Below are 9,719 nucleotides of genomic sequence, written 5' to 3' on the forward strand. Positions count from 1 at the left end.
GAACATTTATATAACAGCAGGTATATGAGGCTTGTGGACTTCCCAGGTGGTGCTTGTGACATAGAACTCTCCAGCCCAAACAAGAAATGTAAGAAACGCAAGTTCGATCCCTGGGTTGGGAAGATCCCCTGGAGGAGGGCATGCGCTGTAGCCCACCAGTTTCCTCTGTCTGTGGAATTTTCCAGGCAAGAATACTGGAGAGGGTTGCTATTTCCTTCTCCAGGGGATTTTCCCGGCCCAGGGATCCAATCTGCGTCTCCTTCATTGGCAGGCGGGCTCTTTACCACCAGCGCTTACATGTTAATCAGCTGTCTGTGATTTGGGCCAGATGCCCGTGAGGACCACAGAAGGAACTAAGCCTGGGGCAGTCATACTCTGCTCCCAAGCTTTCCAATCAATTCAATCCCCTTCCCACCCTCTGTTGGAGACAGTGAGTTACCACTGAGAGAGGGGATGTCTCTTCACATGGAAATGTGCTTCCCTGGGAGAACAAGTTCCCCTCGCCAGAATCCTGGGAGACTGTGATCCTAAAGCAGGTAGAGAGAAGTGGAAAGACCATGTGGCAAGAAGCCCTGTGCTCTCAACCTGGGCCCATCATTGCCTCTGTCATCCCAGGCAGATCCAGTTACCTCTTGGCCTCGGTTTCCCCCCTTTGAAAAATGTAAGTAGTCAGACCAGCAGTGCTCACCAGACCGGATGGTTCTGTGAATCCAGTAAGACAGTATGTGTGAAAATGATTTGAAAACTATGAAGCACTAGTAAGACACGATTGAAGTTGAAAGCATATATACTCGAATCATTGGGGAATTGGGGATTGTATAGTATTTCTAGTCCCAATTTTATTTTTGCTAATAAGTAAACTGAATCAGAGAGTTAAGGGCATTTTTAGACTGCCACATTCAGGTTTCTGGACCCTCAATCCAGGGCTATTTCTCCTTCGTCATCATGTAAATGGTTTCTGAGTCATAACCATGCCTGGAAGCCAAGAACTCAAGTTTCAAGAAAAATTCTCCCTTGTTTGGATTAGCCTGAGACTGAGTCTGCTATGGTCCTGCTGAGCTGTATAGTCGTTTTCCCTTTGCACAGGGAATTGATGTTCCTTTTGGGCGCTCTCTTCTTTCTGAGGCATGTGAGGTGGTGAGAGGATGACTTAGCCTGGAGTCTCTGCTGCGGAAACACCAGCAGCCCAGCAGCCACCAGGCTCTCCTCATCCAGCTCCCCACGCTGCCCAGCTCTGCCATCAATTTAGTGACTTTAGTGCTTTTAAAAGTGTATTCGTCAGATTGTCCGTTTTTTTTTTGTTTTTTTTTTTTTTTAATTTTTGTTGGAGTATAGTTGATTTACAATGTTGTATTTCTGCTGCACAGGAAAGTGATTCAGTTATATATATACATGTATCTGCCCTTTTTTAGACTCTTTTCCCGTATAGGTCATTAGAGTGCTGAGTAGCATTCCCTGTGCTCTACAGGAGGTCCTTATTGGTCACTTATTTTATATATTGTCAGTTTTTAAAGATATGTGTTATTACAGTGTGTGTTAATTCGCTCAGTTGTGTTTCTTTGTGACCCCATGGACTAGAGCCCAACAGGCTCCTCTGTTCATGGAATTTTCTAGGCAAGAATATTGGAGTGGGTTGCTTTTTCCTACTCGGGCGGGGATCTTCCTGACTCAGGGATGGAACCTGCATCTCTTGGGTCTCCTGCATTGGCGGGCGGATTCTTTACCATTAGCGGCACCCAGAAAGCCCATTTTTAAAGACAGTTCACACTCAAAGAGTGTCTGTGCTTATACTAGCTTGGAAAACAGTAATGCACAGTTATGTCCGTTAACATAGCTAGGGCCCTAAAATCCCATAGCAGACAGAGACTGTTTATTATTTACCGTTATTTACCCCAAGATTCCCAAAACCTATTTAGCATTGAAAGACTTTTTTTTTTTTTTCAAGGAACAGCTACCAACATCCTGGTTTCTTGTGGTGAATAAATCTCATCTTCAACCACCCTCCCTGCCCACCACCCCCATACAGGAGATGAGGCACCTTCTCAATCTTGGCTCTGCATGGAAAGATTTTATTCCAGATACCTAAGCTGTCCCCAAACCAATTAAATTCAAATCTCTAGGGGTGATACCAGGCATCAGTACTTTGTAAAGCTTGCCACACAAGTGGATCCATTGCAGGACCAAGGCTGAGAGCCTGCATTGAGGAAATCACCTCGGCAGTGACATCCAAAGCAGGAGACAAAAGAGACCCGGGTTCCATCCCTGGGTTGGGAAGATCTCCTGGAGAAAGGAACGGCTACCCACTCCGGTATTCTGGAGAATTCCATGGACTGTATAGTCTATGAGGTCACTAAGACTGAGTGACTTTCACTTCACTTCACAAACTATGCTCTCTGCCAGGACCCTCTGCAGAGATGAGCCTGGTCGCAGAAACCTTAGCAAAACATGAGCAGCAGCTCAGTCGGGAGCACCCCTCTCTACGCCCCACCCTCCTCCTTGTCTTCCTCTCCACCTGCCTGGTGGAGCTCAGGCTCTGTCCTCACAAATGAAGCGAGCAGCATGGTGACGGAGTTCAGCTTTCTTCTCCCGGGATGGGATGGAGGGGTCAGCAGAACCCTTCTCAGGACAGCAAAGCCCCTGATATTTAGCACCTGCCTGGGGCCGAAGTATTAGTAAGATACCTGGAATCAGGGGGTGTGGGAGGACTTGATAATTTGAAAAAGGGGGAGAGGGGTGGGCCAATGATCTTATCTGTAAGGACAGAGCCAGGGGTCCAGAAGGAAGACAAGGAGGGGAAAGGTTGGAGCCATGCAGGAGGGTGTGTCAGAACAGTTTGGCACCGTCAGGGAACCTTTCTGCAGTGAAAGGTTCAGCTCTGCTCTAGGGGAGAAGCGGGTGAGTGTTTCTGGAAGAGTGAGGGCATCAGCGGGTTCCACAGCCTAATGGCTTTGAAGGACCAAGTCTTTGACAGTGAGGCAGAGCTCCTTGCAGACAACCTGTCAGAGAAATGGTGAAGTCACCTCCCACCCCCACCTCCACCTAGAGAGACAACTAGAGCATCAGAATCACCTGGAAGGCTTCTGAGCAGATCACTGTATCCTGCCCCTGGAGCATCTGATTCCGCAGGTGTGGGTAGGACCAGAGATGTTGCATTTCAGCAAGCTCCCTGGTGATGCCCACATGGGCAAGGATATCTCCAGGCTGGAGATGTCCCTGCGGAGTGGGGTGGAGATGAGGGGTTGGCCACAAGATCAACTTTGGAAAAAGCCTCTCTAGGTCAGTCCTGCTTCTATGCCTCTTCTGACTTTGCACAGGAGTCTCTCTTACTCTTCACCACCAGCCAGCCCTCCTGCTTGTTACTTCAACCCTCAACTTCACAGTTTTCTAAGGCACGCTGTGCATTAGGTGTCTGGCCAATAGAAATGCTTTATTTCATCTCACTTGAAATCTTTTTGTTCCCTAAAAAGTGCAGGAGGACCCTGCATCACGGGGGGCTCATCCCTCCTGAGAGCCCCTGGATTGTGGGCTGTCACCAGTTCAAAGAGTTAAAGGTTCGGAAACCAGGACTTCCTTCCAAGGGGAATGTTGTGCTGAATTTTATCCTGAATTTAGGTACTGGGGTTTAGTCACAGCCCCGCCACCCCCTACCCAGAAGTTTAGAAGGATTATGCAAATGAGGCCCCACAGCCTGCCTTGAGCATCTCAGAATTCCCCCAGGCAAGTATGCAAATGAGACTGAAATAGTGACCCCCGGTCACAAAAATAAAGTCAAAGTCAGCTTCATTTATTCTGTGTTGCTTTTCTCCACCTGCCTTCTTACCTCAGTCTCCCTGCCTGGAAAAGACACGCGCTTGGCTTTCTGCTCCAAGTGTCTATAATGACGCTCACTGTGGCAGCTGCTAGTTAAGAATCATGCTATGTTATTGTTCCCTACACTGTACTATACACAAAAAAACATATGTCAGTGGGCTTTGAAAGCAGGCAGGAGGCCTGAAGGAGCTAGCTCCAAATGGGAGAGGCGGAATGGAGAAGCTGCCCCCTCACTCATCATAGAATTCCTAATGCGCGGTTTATCGTTCAGGATGCTCTGCCTTTTGGAGGCAATTCAAAGCAGACAACCTGAAATGGAAACAAAGAAGCAAAAATGACTGAACGGCACATCCTTTGCCTTTCCCACGTGGAACTGGTGACTCGGACCCGTGTCCCGTAAGCCTCCAAGCTGAATGAGAGGTAAGGAGGCGGGTGATGCCAGACTGATGTACGTATTTGCAGCTGTGCCACAGGTCCAAATGCTGGACACGGAGGAGCAGGTGTCCACCTCCATCCACAGTTTTGTCCCTTATGGACAGAGGGACATGAAACTGTACATACAAAGGGCCCAACTATTCCTTGGGCACTCTGTGAGGCTCTGCGCATATATAGTTCATTCAGTCTTCACATGCATATCGACGAGGAAAGTTTTACTAGCTCCATTTTCTAGCAGAAGAAATAGAAGCTTAGAGAGCCTGGGTAACTTACTCAGATCACAGCTAGTGAGCTGCTGCCCCTGTGCTAAGTGGTCTCGGGGTGTCGCCCAGGTCTGTGATGCCTGCAGGTTCCTGAAGCTGTCCTGGCCCTTCCCAGAACCCCTCCAGAATTCCAGATCCCACTTTCCTGCCCACTGCTGCTGCTGCTTCCTCTCTTGGGGCTCTCCTGATAAACTGGAATTTAGGGTGCTGTGCCTACCGCTTGGAGGGGGTTTCATTTCTGGAGACCGGCAGTAGCATGAAGAATGACCTGTGGAATAAGGTCTTAAAGGGATCGAGAGAGGAAGGGATGCAGAGCCCAGAATCCACAGAGCCACAAGTCTTGTCCTCCTCTGAGAGGAGGAAGGAGAAAAGTTGGAACAGAGGAAGAATGTTGCTGGGAAATGGGAAAGAAGAAGTTGGGGAGTTCAGCACCTCATGGCTTCTAGTTTCCTGGGGGCAATGAGAGGCACTGTTGGTGTGGTATCTCCTTTCAGGTCTCACTTCATTTGAATGTCTGTCTTTAGCCTGGACCAGTGTTTTGAGCAAGGTAGACTTTTGAGGGCTCATTGGTACACTTCATTGAAGCCTGGCTGCAAGTTCTGAGTGTTCCCATTTAGTGGACTAAAAATTACCCTCTCCGAGAGCAGGAGGCCAGTCAGTTTCCCTAAGAGAATTTGTAAAGCAATTTCGAGAAGTTGTACTGATATTTTAAACTCCAACAAGTATACCACACATTACCAGGAGGGGAGATAGTACATCCTGATGGTTAACAATCATCTATAAAGAATCAACTTAAAAAAAAAAATCAATGATTTTGGATGAAATATACTTTAGAGATATTTCTAAAATAAGGCAGAGAAATACTTATTATCAAATTTATATGTGAAATCTAAAACAAGCAAACAAATGAAAACTCCCTTGAATTCAAAGATACAGGAAATAGCCCGATGATTGCCAGAGGTGGGAGAGTGGGCAAAATGAGTGAAGGGGGGTCCAAAGGTACAGATTTCCAGTTAAAGTAAGTCATGGGACCGTAAGGCACAGCATGGTGACTGCAGTAAATAATACTGTATTGTGTATTAGAAAGCTGCTAGGAGAGTAGAACAAGACAATGCTTGTCTTGTTTGTCTAATACGGTTTCCACCATTGTAGATTCTTTACCATCTGAGGCACTCGGGAAGCCCCGTTACAGGCCAAAATTTTCCCTATATCTGTTAGGGGAAGCACACTGATTGAAACCGCCCACCCTGGCCAGGCACCATAGTAACCATTTGCATGAGTTGTTTTATGACAGGAGATCCTGAACGGAACTAATAAGCCACCACCAACCGGAAGAGTTCGGAAAAGGTCTAAAGGAGACACCGCGTGTCCATCCACTTCCCAGAATCCCTCTGGCTAACATCCATCTTGGCTGAGCGATGCGTGTGCCACCAGGAAAGACTCTGAATTAGAATGATTGGCCAAAGACCACCCGGAAACTAATCCCATCACCATAAATCCCGAGACATGTGGCAGAGCTGTTTTCCTGTGTTCCCTTACCCTACTGCTCTCCACCCGGGTTCCCTTTCCCAATAAAATCTCTTGCTTTGTCAGCATATGTGTCTCCTCAGACAATTCATTTCCGAGTGTTAGACAAGAGCCCAGTTTCGGGCCCTGGAAGGGGCCCCCGCCTTCCTGCAACATATCCATTAAAAATCTCACTTTGCTGTGATGTTAGATGGATCTCTGGGGTATTAAAGTTTCAGGACTGCTGGGTCTTCCACCTAATGGCTCAGGGATATGAAAGCAGTTTTCGGCTCTTTGTCAGCTTTTTGTAGTTTTTCTGTCTCTTCCCCATGGTCATGCTCTGTGTACTGTGCAAATATGTGTGTATCTGTGCAAAGATAGAGAAATCTATATAATGCATGTCACTATGAATTTTAATGGTGAATTATAAGTATCGTTTTTCTCAAAATTGTACGTGAGCTTGTGCTCAGTCGCTCAGTCATGTCCAACTCTTTGCAACCCTGTACTGTAGCCCACCAGGCTCTTCTGTCTGTGGAATTTTCCAGGCAAGAATACTGGAGTGGGTTGCCATTTCCTCCTCCAGGGCATTTTCCTGACCCAGGGATCGAACCTACAATGAGTTTCATGACATCACTTTCTCACCTTTCTTTGGACAGATACAATCGTAAGTACAAAAAACCTTGAAAGATTGCTTATAAACTGGGGACTATGCAGTTGGACAGCATCACTGACATGAACTTGGGCAAACTCTGGGAGATGGTGAAGGACAGGGGGGCACTGTGTGCTGCAGGCCATGAGGTTGCAGAGTCAGACTTGACTTAGCGACTGAACAGCAACAACAGCAATGGGGACTGTGTAACTTTTCAATTGCTTTTCTTTTGGTACCACCAAGTTTAGGCAACCATTTTTCTTTGAATAACGCCAGGCCTTCATGTCAGTAATTGATTTTGTAATCAGTCCTTCCGGTAGCACTTTAAAATTAATGTTCTCACATATGGATTTAATTGGAGTTTAATAAGACATTCAGTGCATAATAAGTAAAAATCATATGATATTAAACATATTTACGGAAGATTAACCACCATGGCGATACAAATCTATTATGTAGAAATCCCAATAAATATTTTTAGAATGTTAAATCATATGTAAACATTGTGTATTGCTTCAAGTAAATCTAAATCTTCAGCTTCATTTGTTATCTCTCTTCTAAGTAAACATAGCTGTTTACTACAGTTAAATTCATTTTCATCTTCTACAATTGGTTCAGCAAAATTCAGAGTCAGGGAAAAAAAATATCCTCAACCTTAATGTAAAGCAGACTTTCTCATTCGGTAAGTTTGAGGTGGGACCTGAGGATTTGCATGTCTAGCAAATTTTTGCGTGATGCTACTATTCTAGGGACCACACATTGAGAAGTGCTAATGTCAAGCATTGTCTTGTTTTAAGATTAAAGGAAGACTTTGGTTTCCTCTGCCCTAATTTAATGTCTGGTTTTAGCTAAAATCCCTGATAGCTCAGTTGCTAAACAGTCCACCTGCAATACAGGAGACCCCGGGTTGATTTCTGGGTCAGGAAGATCCCTTGGAGAAGGGATAGGCTATCCACTCCAGTATTCTTGGGCTTCCGTGGTGACTCAGATGGTAAAGAATCCACCCACAATGTGGAAGACTGGGGTTCGATCCCTGGGTTGGGAAGATCCCCTGGATAACGGAAAGGCTACCCACTCGAGTATTCTGGCCTGGAGAATTCCATGGACCGCAGTCCATGGGGTCACAAAGAGCCAGACATGACTGAGCGACTTTCACTTTCACTTAGCTAAAATCTGCAGTAACAGGCTAAAGATGGCCACGCCTTCTCTGTTACTGTCTCCATCGAGAGGTGGTTATTTCTCTTTCCCTTTAATCAGGGCCTGTTTTGTGATGACTTACTCAACAGAATGCAGAGGAAGTGATGCTTTAACATGACGGGAAGCTTCTATTTCCTCCTTCTTGTACCCTGCTATGTCATTTGTGAGTTAGCCCAAGCAGTCATCTCCACATGGGTAAGAGTCAAGGCTACTATCCACCAGTCCTGACCGAGCTCGCAGGCAACAGTGAGAACCAACTGACCAGTCATGAGAGGGAGCCATCTTGGAAGTGGAGCTGCCTCAGTTTACACGAGTTGGAACAGAGGGAAACCATCCCATTTATAACTGTGGTTTAGCGGTTAGTTGTGTCTGACTTTTGCAACCCGTGGACTGTAGCCTGGCAGGCTCCTCCATCTTGCCTGGAGTTCTCCAGGCAAGAATACTGGGGTGGATAGCCATGCCTTCCTCCAGGGCTTCTTCCTGACCCAGGGATTGAACCTGGGTCTCCTGCACTGCAGGCAGATTCTTTACCATCTGAGATACCAGGGAAGCTGTCCAAATTGCCAAGCCAAAGTAAATAAATTGTTGGTGAAGGTTTATTTTACAGCAGTTGATAACCAAAATTTACCTGTCTACAAGTTGATGGGGGCCCAGCAAGCAGGCTTTCAAAATAAATTGGGCATCAATTTTGACTTTCCCCTTCTGAGTTTGTGTTGTAACATCTTAATAATAATGTCAACCAAATGAACTGCGAATGGGTAAAAGGTTCATTTCAGAATTTTATTTTGCAGTCCTCTGAGACTTTGACTTTATGTGGGAGCAAAATAAGTAACTGTCAATGAGGACATCATTTGAGGATGTGAGGAAGGTCCTTCCATCCCTTAGCATCACACCCATGGGTGTATTTTCATAATTAGGGCTCAGTTCCTTTGTCTTGAATAAATGAGCCTTGGCTGTTAAAATGCAAAGAACGATGGATGATTTAACATCTTAGTGCTTAGCGGCCATTTACATGCTTAAGATTTGCACTCTATCCTCAGGCCTAAAAATGAGCTTGTCCATCTTCTTCACAGTGGGCATGCAAGGTCCCCTTACCATAATCAGGAGCCTGTGAGTATTTGTGTGGGCTATTTCCTTTTTTAGTATAGAAGCGAAGTCACGATTCTCATACCTGTAGCAGATCATTCTTGGAAGAAGCAATGAAGTTGAAAACAGGTTTACTCATGGAATAAAGGTCTTACTTGGAACTTTTACATTATTGTTCAAGAAACTTTAAAAATGTATGACCATGAATGCTATTCTTAGCAATGATTACTTTTGTAGGTACAGTCTACAGTTTATTCAACATCCATAGTTTGTTCAATAGACAATGGAGTATCAGTTTCAAAGTGATCTTTACATCAGGAAATTGTGCTTTGGAATATGTTCCTACTGTATTTTTATTTCAACAACCAGAAAGCAAAGCAATATTCTTATAATAAGGGATTCGACTCAATTCAACAAATTATTGCCCAGAGTGTTAGAAACCCCACTGTGCACTGCAGGGGATTGAATGATCTCAATGATTTCAATGAAGTCTATTTGGTGTCATAAAACCAGAATAAAAATGGCTTCAATCCTAGGCAGACCACTGGCAGCATCAGAAAAGAAATGCAAAATTTTCAAAGAAAAATCTGTTAAAATCTGGTTGGGGAGACAGAGAAATCTTCTTAAAGGATTCAGGGTAAGTTTAACAATAAAAAACAAGACTCACTTATACTGATATAACACTTTATACCTTATATAAAGGAGGAGAAGAAGGCGAAAGAGGATGAAATGGCTGGTGGCATCCCTGACTCAATGGACATGAGTTTGAACAA

General features: G+C 45.2%; 1 long non-coding RNA gene across 1 annotated transcript; it reads left to right on the forward strand.

Moving 5' to 3' along the window:
• Window positions 1-286: 286 nt before the first annotated feature.
• Window positions 287-6,082, forward strand: LOC129636085 (uncharacterized). Its single transcript, XR_008706627.1, has 3 exons — window positions 287-661; window positions 4,082-4,230; window positions 5,803-6,082. It is a non-coding gene; the product is annotated as an uncharacterized LOC129636085 (long non-coding RNA).
• Window positions 6,083-9,719: the final 3,637 nt, after the last annotated feature.

The sequence above is a fragment of the Bubalus kerabau genome, chromosome 21 (genome assembly GCF_029407905.1).
Source record: "Bubalus kerabau isolate K-KA32 ecotype Philippines breed swamp buffalo chromosome 21, PCC_UOA_SB_1v2, whole genome shotgun sequence".
NCBI lineage: Eukaryota > Metazoa > Chordata > Mammalia > Artiodactyla > Bovidae > Bubalus > Bubalus kerabau.